The 14100-nt window shown below is 40.4% G+C and overlaps 1 pseudogene; it reads right to left on the reverse strand.

Annotated features, from left to right (window-relative positions):
- Positions 1-9559: 9559 nt before the first annotated feature.
- Positions 9560-13503, reverse strand: LOC117420518 (uncharacterized protein K02A2.6-like; annotated as a pseudogene).
- Positions 13504-14100: the final 597 nt, after the last annotated feature.

Here is a 14100-nt window from a genome sequence, read left to right on the forward strand (position 1 = left end):
AGTTGATTTGTTCTGTGAAATGTTCTATTCCTGAAAGAAACAATGGAGGTATATACAGTAAAACCAGTGGAAGGAGCTGCCGTAGAGGCCAGAGGAGCAACATCTTTTTTTGTATTAGTGTTGGCACTTTTTAGATGAATCACTCCCTGTTCTGGCATAAAATTAATTTATAATTTCTGGCCCAACAGACAAAAAAAAATCAAAGTGGCAGGCTATGATTATTTTTTTTTTTTTTCTGAGTCATTGATTTTGGATATAGGTGTGCCAAATAAACTAATAATAATAATAATAATAATAATAATAATAATAATAATAATAATAATAATAATAATAATTGTATGACTCAATCAATAACATAAGTCTATTTCAGTAACATATTAGACTAGAAAAAGGTGTATTGAGTCAAAATGATCATATCATACGTAGCTTCTGTGCCACCAAAGAACAGAATACAGAAGCAATAAATCTGTACTCGTCATGCCTATATAAAGGTTTGTTCTGCGCAGAGAAGTTCTTTGTCCTTTATATTAACATCCATATATTCAAAACCACTTATAAATTATAAGGTCAAACTTAAAAGAAATACATTTTTTAACAACTGCAGGTTGACTGTACTTGGGTTAATGTTTTTTTTTTAAATAAATTAATATTGTGCTTTTTTGTGATACTCTATCCCTGTTCAGTAACAAGCTACCCATTCCATATATGCCAAATTGCTTTTTAAATCATTTTCACTAAATAGTCTGCAGCTTTATTTTAATTGTCTGTTTCATTTGGCCTCTGCCACCCACTGTGACATGTTGTAGTTACAGAAAAAGTTGCATGATTTCAACTCTGTGAACTGGCTTGCTTAGGAATGGTTACTGCATTGTAACAAGCTCTTCTTTCACATCCCTCTCCAAGGCACATGTTCTACATCGTGTTGTTTGAAATACAAGCCTGGTGTGTGTGTTGTTGTGCAGGAACTGTATTTCTATACAAGCTCACTGCCTAGACGAGACATTCATCTTCTTTAGAGCTCAGTTTCTATTTAATTAATGCAACCTTTGTTAGCAGCTGTCAAATGCTTTTACATATGTTGAAATGTTCACTTGCTTGGGAGATTTTTACAGATGCAGTATTTATCAAGCATACAAAGTATGCCACTGACACAAAACCTGTACCAAAAGTGGACTAAAATAATGAGATTGAATTGTACAGGAAAGCTGTAATCATTAACTAGGTATTAGTGAATGCAATATAGCGAAAACTAGCTCCGATGGTCTTTGTGATCCAGTCCAGGTTTTACTAGAGCACAGTAAGACCTATGCTTGTTACTATGCATATATGTGATCTAGTATGGTGGTAGAACGTATCCAGACTAGTAATGCAAGTGAAAGCAGCAACATGTGCTCAGTGCCAGCAGCAGAAATAAGTATTCTTTATGTTATTCTACAAAGTCTTCATCTCTGTGTATTTGCATCATTACAGTGAGCTACTTCAAATTAAAACAAACAAACTAACAAACAAGATTATGTCTTGGAGATGTATTTGTTCTAGTCTTCTCAAAATCATTTACAGGGTAAGTATAAACCTGAAGGCGGGTATTGTGAACACAGCACATGTTGGCACGATTTACAGTAATTACCTGTCCTACAAATTCCAGCATTGGCCAATACTCATTTGACCTTTTATTATTAACATACCAAGCACTATAAAAAGCCTATTGTATAACATTAAATAAGCAGTTACCACATGGTCACAGTATCGACAAAAGGTTAAAGAGTAAGAAGCAGGGTTCCGAAAAATATAGCGTGTCACGTCCCCACATGTTGCTACAACTGTTTAAATAACGTACCTGTAATTTTTCTTTCCATTGCTAACATTTAGCTCTAGTGCACTGATAGTGTAAGGATTATTGCCCACATTGTCAAATAGGTAACACAGCAATATAGATCCATGATGTGGTGCGGAACAGAAAAGACTTTTTTTTTTTTTTTTTTTTAAACGCTCTTCCTGCAATGATTTAGATGACAGATCTCAAACCCCAGTGCACTAAAGCGGCCATTTTGAAAAGCGCTTTGAAACAGACTGAAAAGTTATAAGTGTAAAAAATGGTCAGGATGTTAACAATGAAAAGAAAAATGACAGGTACATTTTTTAAACAGTTGTAGTGTCACGTGGGGACGTGAAACGCAATATTTTTTGGAGCTCCACTATGTACTCTTTGAAACTGGTCAGAGTTGGCTATACAGGTTCTCAGTGCCCATGCTGGTTCCAGAACGTATTATGCTGGTTCACGGAACAGCAGTGAATTAAGCGAGTTAAATAAAATAATGTAGTTGCGTCAACATTTAGAATTGCAGTAGCGCTAGTGGCTGATTAGTTACTACATCCAGAACTAATAGTCAGAATACATCATCTGCTGGATATTTATTACATATATAGCTTGCTCAAATGAGTAAAACCACAGTAAAATACCATATCCAAATTAACACCAGACAAATCGAGATATCAGTAGTACATTAGTTAATTACTTGTGGTTACATCGTATAAACAGATATCTTACTAATTGCAAATACTGGTGTTCCCATTCCCAACTGTTGCAAGCAAGATATTTGTTATATAGGGTAGCACAGGATTTAAATAAAGACAGCATACGGTACACAACTAAAATCTCCTTGCCGGTTTTCCCAGCTTAATTCCTAGACAAACAACCCAGCCCAGGGCAGGTCAAGTCAGCACCAGTGAATGTAGGGCAGCTGTACTCCTAGGAACATACCTCCATTCTTTCAAGAAAAGGGAATAAAACAAGAGCTTCAAAGTTTCTTCTGAACCACTCCATGGGAACGGAAAAGCCAGTGTAACATCTGAACCACATAAAAGACAAACATAATACTTATCATATTATATTATTTTCACTCTTCTTAGTGTGAAGTGCACTGTAAAGAAGATAATGTAAATATAAGCAACAAAGTGAGGTTTATTGAAAATGTATTTGCCAAGTAGGATGGTTGCAGTCAAGGTTAAATAAGCTACACTAGAACAATCTTACTAGCGACGGTTTGATTTAACTTCAAATAAATGCATAATGTCTGGGTGGGCACATAATTATGTTAAAATGTGTTTGGTTATTTTGAAACGTTATTTAACAGTATGCTTGAATTTGCCTAATATTAATCCGGAGAGGTTGAATCTTAGTTGCATATTGAATTGCAAGTAAGTGATAGTACTAAATGTAATTAGTTATGGAATTAACTGTTTCCTTATCAGCAAGAGCATTCTATTTAGTGAACAAAGATATACACATCAGTGTCAACAATCTGCACGGGTTGAAATAAGGGTGTGTTCCATTCCAGGTGATACCTTACTATAAACTATGGGTAATAAACAGGGCCGGATTTTGGTATGATGGGCCCCTGGACAAAGAACCAGAACCCCCCCCAGCCCCCCCCCCCCCCAATTAATTCAATATAAAATAATATAAACAATATAAAAGACAATATTGAAGGAAAATATGACTGACACCAGATTCAAATAGTGACTCCATTGTTTTCACGTGAATACCAAACGTGCAATACATTCATGAAACAATTAGCTATAAAAGACTTGGCATTACACAGCACCACCTATTGACTTAAATACACAACTTTTGATAACTGGATTAATATACCGAGCATCAAAAGAAACTTATCACTATTATAACATATTTATTTTCGAAAAAAAACAAGGTATATAAATGATGGACATTGACGAAATGTTTTTGGTTTCTTTTTAATCACTCGATCATTCATCCTTGACCATGACACGCTTGAGTGACTATGACTGAAGCATATGCACTGAATCACCTAATTAGTGAGACATTTGATTCGACACTGGATATGATGTGATTTCAGCTGTTGAATTGTAAGCTTGAATAAAAGCAATAAAGAAAATCGGAGGCTGGACGAGGGCAGCATACTGTGGCTCACCGTCTTGGGTGATCAGAGCCAGCAATTTCAAACCTGGCGAGACGGTATACCACACTCTGACAGGCCCAAAACTGGGAGACCAAGAGTCACAACACCTGCCCAAGATCGACAGATCATTTTGCAGCATCTTCGTGATGTCAATTGTTAATCAGCACAATAAATAGTCACTGCACCTGCTCAGAGATTGTCATTTTTCAATCACATCTAGTGAATTTTATCCAAATATAAGTGATATGTTTCTCTTGATGCTCAAATACAAGTGATACATTTCTTTTGATGCTCAGTATATGAAAATAACCTTTTAAAAGGCAATGTTAGGAATATTAAAATGTTAGTAAGTCCTCAATACCACAATCTATCTTAAAACTAGACAACACGTTATTTAAATGTTCCTAATCACCTCTGTTCTAAGTAAACCTTACATCGCAGAGAAATTAAATCATACACTTAACTTAAATGAATGTTCTAGATTTCATCTGTGCAAAGTCTCTAATAATGTCAGTAAAATCCAGTTTTCTGAGTATATCACATTCCGTGGACATGGTGGCAAGGCTGTTTAGGTGATCCTGGTTTATGGTGGCTCTCACTTAATTTTTAATGAGTCCCAAGCACGCGAATTATCGTTCTCCAGAACAGTTAGTGCACATTAAGGATAGGTAAATGTGCAGAGCAGTGGTGACATTCGGAAACGTGGAGAATTGAGGATATGTTGAAGGCGTCTGCTAAGAAATAAATAATAATAAAGGTGGTCAAACGCTGTTTTCTTGTCCTTGCCAGAAACAAATTTAGTAAACTGGAGCATTTCTGATGGGAAATATTCGTCCAGATCTGAAGGATAGGTTTGCATGAGTGTAGCAGCTTTGTTTTTGATATCATATTCTGACATGTTCTGAAAGTTGGTAAGTCAGCCAAACAAGTTATGCACAGTAACATAAGCTTTTGATCAGTGCAAGCAATCTGTTCAAAGAGTATCCAGAATCTTTAGGAAAATATGGACACGAAATTGGTCTCTGCCCTGCAGTAAAACTTTAGTTACACTGGGGCAATCATGATCCTGCAGAGCAATGGGTGGTCATCTCTGCCGTCGCTCTTCATCTCGATATTTCTTCAGAACTGCAGTTTCCATTGAACAGTTTTCAAAATCATCAAAATGATCACGAATCATCCAGAAATGTTTTCAGAGATTCAAGTAATTCAACTACCACTAACAGTTCGATGTTTTCTGCTTGAATGGGTTTGCTAGTGTTGTCAAATCTCTCCAGAATGTTATTCCACAAGTCTGTGGGTTAAAGCGAAAGGCAGATTGAAGTTACCTTGATCATTAATTGGCGATGTGGGCAGACTGAGTCCGACTCCTTGTTCTGTACTACTTTCTAATTCTTCAGGCCCGTTATTTGGAACAGTAGCGCCGCCAAAACTCTTGTTCAGGTTCATTTGTTGTCGTTACTTCATTTTTATAGGATTTAAAACCGAAATTTGTTAGTCTCGGAATTTCCAGCAGGCATATTTACTTGCTTGCTTTTCCTTTTGCTTTTTTCGTTTTGCTGCAGCACTAAGTTTTTCAATTTCTCTCTCTCTCTCTCTCTCTCTCTCTCTCTCTCTCTCTCTCTCTCTCTCTCTCACCGTCCTCCAGCATGAGCGTGACCAGTAAGAGACGCAAGTGTTTATCACGGGGCAAATGGATTGGATTTTAAATGGTAAAATAGCGATTTTTATCTATGTATTTATTTTAACCTGGGCCATGGGCCCCCTTGGCAGCTCAGGGCCCTGGACAAATGTCCCGGTTGCCCCCCCCCCCCCCCCCCCTTAAATCCAGCCCTGACTGTACTGAATAGTACAGTAAGGTGTTTGCCCATGCGCACCGTTTTAAATATTTAAATAATAAACGATAATTAAAATAATACTTGAAATAATAATAACAATATATAAAAAAAAATAAAAACTTTGTGTACATTTATTTTATTTGTTTTTTGTTTGCCACATGTCTTCAGTTCTCCCCCGCCGTTATGGTACAGGCTGACTATGACCCTTTCATGACTCAAATAGCAAGTATTTTCAAGTTACACTGTTGTTTCATTTTCCATTTTTTAACTGGAGTTAAAAAAGAAAGAGGAACCACAGACTCTTTTTTTTTTTTTTTAAGAAACCAAAAAACGAAGTTATGGTAATTTTCACCAAATTCAAATTTTTCAATTTTCAGTTGTGGACGAAAAAACAGAAAATTAAAAACACAAGACCATATTTGATTTTTTAAATTTTCAGGAAGCGTTGTAAAAATTGAACTGATAAGCATTACACGGACCGATTTGACTCGCTACTTGCAAAAGCTCAGCAGGTCTTTAAATGGAAAGTCTGCAGGCTCATGGGTTTCTCGTGAAATTAAGAGCGAAGCTTCCAGATTAGCTTCAGTTAGGCAGTTTCGGTGCTTGTTTTTCAGAAAGTGGAGAGCACTGAATGCCCTTTCACACGGCCTCATAGTAGGGGACATGGACAAGAAAAGCAAAGCAACTTTAGCCAGGGGCTTGTAGTTCTCTGCAAACGGGTACATTTCACTCCAGAACCCCTGTACTGTAACACCAGGCTGATTGAAGTACGCTTTCTTTCTTGCATCATTACGCATTTGCAACATGACTTGAGACTGGTTAAGTTCACTGAGGTAAAAGAAGCTCATCTGTTTTGCAAAGCAGTTAGGTTGCTTGAAGCCAAAGACATTAAAACCACTACTGCTGAACGGGTCAATCGAGATCCTCTGAGAGGATTTTCAGATACTCAGTTACAGTTTAGCAGACCCTAGCACATGATAAACTGGCTGAGTTTACTAAAAACAGTCCCGTTCCTCTTAAAGGTGAAGGACGATGTCAGTGATTGTCATTCTGAACGTATCAATCACTTCAATGCTGTCAAAAACTGTAACCTGTTTTTTTCTGAAGTGTTGTTAAAAACTCTTTCAAAACTCTTTGAAAAAGAGCAAACATCTGTGCACTGGATCCTGTAACTTTTGGACCAGATCAGGAGAAATGGTGGTCAAAACTTCAATCTTCTATCTTCCTGAAGCTCAAATAGCCTTTGTACACAGTTATTAAAAGTGACCAGCGGATTGGATTGTAATTCAGCAGCACGCTATGCGCCTCACTGCCCGTTTCAGATAACACTGAATCTCAGTTATTAACACTACTAGTGTTGACTGCATTGATAGGCCTACTGTTTTTCACTGTGAATTCAACCCCATCCATGGTTTTCATGGTAGCCTTACTGGCAAGAACTTCTTGGTGGGCAAAACAGTGGAACATAAAAAGCTTTTGGGGGTAGCTCTCTTGGAAATAATTCAGCACCCCTACTTGAGCGCTTTGCATAGCTGCTGCTCCGTCGGCTGTCAAGCCGCACAGGTTGTCAAAGCTAATGTGGCATTCCTCCATTCTGGCTTTAACAGACTCAAAAATGTGCTTGCCACTTGGCTGTTCACAAAGGGTTGCCCTCTCACAAAAACAATGGTCATCACAATAAAATAAATGAACGCATATTATTACCTAGACATTCTTTGTGATATCAGTGCTCTCATCACACAGGCTCAAGAATAAGGAAAATTGCAAATCATGGCGGCGAGAGATTTTCTTCTACGGTGCAAATATAGATTTACTGAGTGCTGCCAACTTCTTGAGACAGACAATATTGACCATGACAAGGTTCAGTTTGCATTAACAATTCACAATCGTTGTTTTTTTTATTTTCTAATTATATTTATTTTAGTTTTACACTTAAATATTGAGTTACCATAGCTAATATTAGATTCAATGTCAGATCTTTCAGCACTTGTTTAAAATTACATATCAGTTACAGTGGGGTTACCACTGAATTAAAGCGATTTCTAGGGCTCTAAAACCGCTGGCTGATGCTCGTCTCAGAGGTTCTGAGTAGAGAGTGACACAGGAATGAAACTTGAGTTCCGTCCCATCCTGTCCCATTATAAATTTTCTTATCCCATCCTATCCCGTGAAAAATGGTTCAGTGTAATTTTTGTTCCCATCCTGTCCCACCAGAATTTTTCCCATCCCGTTCTGTTCCGTACATATAATTTTTTTTCATTCACGTTCCATCCTATTTTGTCAAAAAATGTCCTGTCCCATCCCGTCCTGTGATATTTAAGAAAAAGAGAAAAGATTTCTTTGAGCCTTGCGCTGTATGACATACGTTTCAGGCAGGTTATTTTTCGGGTTACCCTTTTTTCTTGTGTTTTTCATTCTCATCCTGTTCCCAGGTGAATTTTTAAAATTTCATTCACTACTGCCATATTACCTATTACATGAATAACAAGAACCACACAAACCTGCTTCAACCGTTTTATTATGCATAACGTGTTGTGAAACAAGGAGCAAAGCGAGTGTAGTCCTGTGGATCACAGGACTACATTCCCAGAAGGCCACGGGCTGAACAGCTTTGATTGTGATCATTTGTTAATTTGTGTGAATTGTTTAATTATTTTGACAGTTGGCCTAATCAGCCAATTGCATAAATTTAATAGGTATAAAACCCCCACAGTTGCTGCTGTAGTGTGTGTGCTGCTGAGTAGCCAAATGAAGTGACAGCGTGTGTGTAATCGCTGCTTGAAAGGTACTGTTTAAACCTATGTTTGGTTAAGTTTGTGTTTCTGTGTAAACTGTGTTTGTTTGAAGGTTTTTGTAACTGGTAAACAGCTTAGCTGTCCAGTTGTGAGTATAGGGCTTTGTGAACAGTTAATAAGTTCTCCAAAACTGAGGTTTTGTTTAGTTTTCTTTTGTTTTTATAAATAAAAAAATAGCGCAACCGTGCTTTGAAAACAAGTACCTGTGTACCAGTTATTATTGACAGATATTCGGGGGGCAGGGCCCTTAGTAGCATAGGCCTGCCCCTCGCCTGCATAGCGGGGACTGCGGGGGCTTATGTTACGCCACTGGTGTTACCACCTACGTCCACTGGAAGGTAAACATTGTACACGTTGAAAGACACCTTGCGAAAACACAGCACTACACTGTACAGTATTATGTGCAGCTACTCAGTAGATTTTATGTTCTACAGAACACTTCTTACGATATGATTTTACCTTCCTGTGTAGAGATTTTCACTGCAATGAATCAGGTATCAGGAATCAAGTAGCATAGTAGTGCTGTTTAAGGAGTTGATGGTGGGCAACTCGGGAACTGCTGTGGCCGCACAAAATCATGCTGGTGGCCGCATGCGGCCATGGTGCATTTGAGAAACAGTGGTGGGTTGCAGAACAAGACACAGTAAAACTGTAATAAGCTCAATAACTTTCTAATTATTGACTCAGAGAAACGGCACGCGTATACTTACTCTAATTAAGTGTTCTTTTATTTTTCTGTACAAGAAGGTGCTCACGCTAGCCTGGACCGGAACTAGAATCTGGGCAGGACGTGGCTCCCCATGACCCATGACCCCTTCAGCTATTGGAGCTGTACCAGGGATCATGTTACAATAACTCAACTGGAATAAAACGTAACTAAAACCCAGGGGACTAACTATCAATATTCCACATCCCTCCACCTCAGATTAAAACTGGTCTTGTTTTTATCTTACATTCACTATCAACACTGACGTAGCTAGGAACAACTAAACTAACAGTCCAGTTTCTGTGGAGCTCTACGCACTCTTTGTGAACGGCGCAACTCTGGTGCCGGGGCTAATGTTGGTTCTGGCCCTGGATCTACTGCTGGCTCTGGGTCTACTGGAACCCCCTCTGTTGAAAACTCTAACTGCACTGGGTTAGGGCTGTAGTCATCTCCCAAAGGCACTTGGACATCCTCTGGTCTTTCAGATTGTGGAACGGTCGCTGCCTGATATTTCCTTAGGTGGTCTTGATGACGGCGAATCACTCTACCATCCGTCAGTTCCACTTGGAATGACACTGGACCCACTTTCTCCAGTATGGTTCCTTGTGTCCACTTATCCTCCACTCCAAACATTCGTACATAAACAGTATCTCCTACATTCAATAAGCGAACTTTGGCGTGTTGATCATGTTGAAACTTCTGCTTAGCTTGTGCAGCTCTCACTCTCCCTCCCACTGCTGGTCTCAGCACATCAAAACACAATCGTGGTCTACGTCCCATCAGTAATTCTGCCGGCGATGACCCAGTTGTGGTTTGAGGTGTGATTCTGTAATGGAACAAAAACCTGGCCAACTTGGTTTCAATTGTGCCAGTCCTCATTTTCTTTAACCCTTCCTTTACCGTCTGCACGGCTCTTTCAGCTAGCCCATTGGATGCAGGGTGGTAAGGTGATGTTCTGACATGCTTAATGCTATTTTTCTTACAAAACTGCTGGAACTCTTCGCTAGTAAATGCTGTTCCATTATCTGTCACTAGCATCTCGGGCAGCCCACGCGTTGCAAATGTAACCCTCAGTTGACTTATGGTAGCTTGAGAAGTAGCAGAAGACATAACATGAACATCTATCCACTTGGAGTGGGCATCAATAAGGATCAAGAACATCTTCCCCATAAATGGACCTGCATAATCCACATGCAGGCGGGCCCACGGTCTGTCAGGCCACTCCCACGGGTGTAGCGGTGCCGGTGGCGGTGCATGGCGTGTGCTCTGGCAAATGGTGCATTCTCTAACTTTTTTCTCCAAGGTTTGGTCCATGCAAGGCCACCACACCATACTTCTTGCTAGGCTCTTCATGCGAGATATGCCCGGGTGTGCTTCATGAAGTTCAGCAATAACTTTCTCCTGGCTTTGCGGAGATACAATGACTCTATTTCCCCAAAGTAAACAATTGTCTTGGATACTTAACTCCTCCTTCCTTCTAAAATACGGCCTCAGATCTTCCATCTCGGCTTCTGCTGGCCATCCACTTCTCATGTATGTCAGGACTCGCGACAATATAGGGTCTCTTCTGGTTCCTGACTGTATTTGCCCTAGGTTGACAGGGAAAGTGGAGAGGTTTTCCAGTAACAAAACCACATCCTCTGGTGTTTGCACGTGTGAGGGTGTATCCTTCAGTGGTAAACGACTCAGTCCATCAGCATTACTGTGTGTCTCTCCACTCTTGTAGCGTATCTCATAGTCATAACCAGCAAGCAATAACGCCCACCGTTGAATTCTCCCTGAAGCCATCGGTGGAATCAACTTGCTCTCGCTGAAAAGGCTCATCAAGGGCTTGTGGTCCGAGCAAATAGTGAAATGGTGTCCATACAGGTACTGATGGAACTTTTTTACCCCAAACACAATGGCGAGGGCTTCTTTATCCAGCTGAGAATAGTTTTTTTCAGCTGGAGCCAAAGTGCGGGATGCAAAACTTATTGGTCTTTCACTTCCATCAGGCAGGGTGTGCGATAACACTGCTCCCACTCCATAGGGTGATGCATCGCATGCCAGGAGCAATGGTTTCTTGGAGTCGAAATATACTAACAATTGTGATGTTAGCAAAAGCTTCTTTGCTGACTGGAAAGCTTTCTCCTGCTGTGGTTTCCAACACCATGGCACCTTCTTCTGTAGTAGATGATGCAATGGTGCCAACAGTGTCGATAAATTTGGCAGAAAACGATGGTAATAGTTTACCATCCCTAAAAATGACTTCAACTCTGTGGTATTCTTGGGCGTCGGAGCTTCCGCTATTGCCCGGACCTTCTCCTCTGCTGGGTGTATGCCCTCTGCGTCAATCTTGTGACCTAAATACTGCACCTCTGGCGCTAGGAAAATGCACTTTTGTTTTTTTAGTCTCAATCCTGCATCAGCAAGCCGCTTCAAAACTTCTTCCAAAACTTGCATGTGTTTTGACGGGTCAGGACCTGTTATGAGGATGTCATCCAGATACACGAGAACGTGGGGCAAACCTGCTAGCAGGCTTTCCAGGGTGCGTTGGAAAATACCCGGAGCTGATGACACCCCAAAAGGCAACCTGGTGTAGCGGAACAACCCCTTGTGCGTGTTGATGGTCAAAACTTCCTTAGAACTGTCCTCCAGGAGCAGCTGCTGGTAGGCATGGCTCAGGTCCAGCTTTGTAAAGGCTTGCCCCCTGTAATGTTGGAGAATAAATCTTCCACTCGCAGAATTGGATAAGCATCCAGTCTGGAGGCCTGGTTCACTGTCAGTTTATAATCGCCACAAATACGTATTGACCCATCTGGCTTCATAATTGGCACAATAGGAGCAGCCCACTTCGAAAACTGAACAGGTTCAATGATGCCTGCCTTTTGCAATCTCTCCAGTTCAGCACTGACTTTTTCTTTTAATGCATACGGTACTGTACGGGCTTTGAAGAATCTGGGCTTAACGTTTCCGTCCACTTCAATGACAGCCTTAGTTCCTCTCAAAGTTCCCAGTTCATCCCGAAACACAACTGCATATCTGTTTAAAATGTCTTGCACACTAGTAGTTCCCATATGATACAAATTAGACCAATCCAGTTTGAGCTTCTTCAGCCAGTTCCGTCCTAGCAAACAAGGTCCATTACCATACACTATCAGTATTGGTAGCGTGCATGATTGCTGGTTATACTGCACTTCCACTGCAATGATGCCTATGACTTTAATTTCTTCTCCTGTATACGTGCGCAGCTTGATGGCAGACTTACTGAGTGGGGGTAACTGTTTGCCATGCCACGTGCCTCTGTACGTGCTCTCACTGATAACTGTGAATGACGCCCCTGTATCAACTTCCATTTGCAATTCTTCCCCTTGCGCCTTCACAGTCACATAAATAGGCTCTACTTTCTCTGTTTTTGCTTGGTGCATACTGTAAACAACCTCAGGTTCGTCTTCATCTACCTCCCCTTCTAAGCTATGCGTAGCTTTAGGCATCTTGGGTTGCCAGCCCCCTCTGTGTTGGCGTGGCTGATTTTTACTGCGACACACTTTTGCAATGTGACCCTGCTTATTGCAGTTATGGCAAACAGCGTCCTTGAATCTACAGTCTCTTGCAGCATGTGGCTGTCCACAGCGGTAACACATATTTTTCCCTTCACCCTGTCTGCAGTCTATCGCAGGAGAACCAACTGCGATCGCCTTGTGAATCACAGGTGGTGTTGAGGCAGTCGGTTTAAGATCGTGAGCTTGTTGCGCAGCAGCCTCCATGGCTTGAGCAATCTCCACAGCCTTCTTAAAATCCAACGCGGTTTCCGATAACAAACGGCGCTGAATGCGGTCATCTTGCAAGCCGCATACCAACCTGTCATGCAGCATCCTATCCAGAATCTCCCCGAAAACACAATGTTCAGACAACCGTCTCAATTCGGCTACATAAGTTGCCACAGATTCCCCTGGCTGCCGAAACCTATTGAGAAATTTAAAAGTCTGCACAATCTCTGACGGTTTAGGGTTTTTATGCTGTTTAACAATTAAGCACAGTTCAGCAAAACTCTTATCAGTAGGCTTCAATGGCGATACCAAATTCCTGATGAGACTGTATGTTTTCGAACCGCAAACACTTAGAAATATGGAGCGCTGTTTACCTCCATCAGTAATATCATTTGCTACGAAGTAGTGTCCAAGCCATTCCACATACTCCGTCCAGTCAGTGCTCTCATCAAACTCTCCAATGCTTCCAAAAGTCGCCATTGCCGTCCGAAGTGTAGCCTGCTTCTGGGTGTTTTTTTTTACTCCTCGTCGCCAAGTGTAATAAACTCAATAACTTTATAATTATTGACTCAGAGAAACGGCACACGTACAATTACTCTAATTAAGTGTTCTTTTATTTTTCTGTACAAGAAGGTGCTCACGCTAGCCTGGACCGGAACTAGAATCTGGGCAGGACGTGGCTCCCCATGACCCATGACCCCTTCAGCTATTGGAGCTGTACCAGGGATCATGTTACAATAACTCAACTGGAATAAAACATAACTAAAACCCAGGGGACTAACTATCAATATTCCACAAAAACAAACATATTTTATTTTTAAATTATTTATAAAATAATGATCTTATTTTGTCTTTAATTTGACAAAACAAAAAAGACTAAAGATAAGAGCACTACTAGACTTAAATAAATTAGAAATAAATTAAAACAGTGCAGCCCCCTACCCACATGTAAAATTAACCAGAAAGCTATCACTGAATGGCACCTCATCAGTGTGTCGCTCCGTTATGCTGGTAGTGTGTATTGAAAAATTCAAAAAGATTTGTTAAAATGGATATGTTTCTAAAACGAGGGAGCAA

The sequence above is a fragment of the Acipenser ruthenus genome, chromosome 2, assembly GCF_902713425.1.
Source record: "Acipenser ruthenus chromosome 2, fAciRut3.2 maternal haplotype, whole genome shotgun sequence".
NCBI classification, from domain to species: domain Eukaryota; kingdom Metazoa; phylum Chordata; class Actinopteri; order Acipenseriformes; family Acipenseridae; genus Acipenser; species Acipenser ruthenus.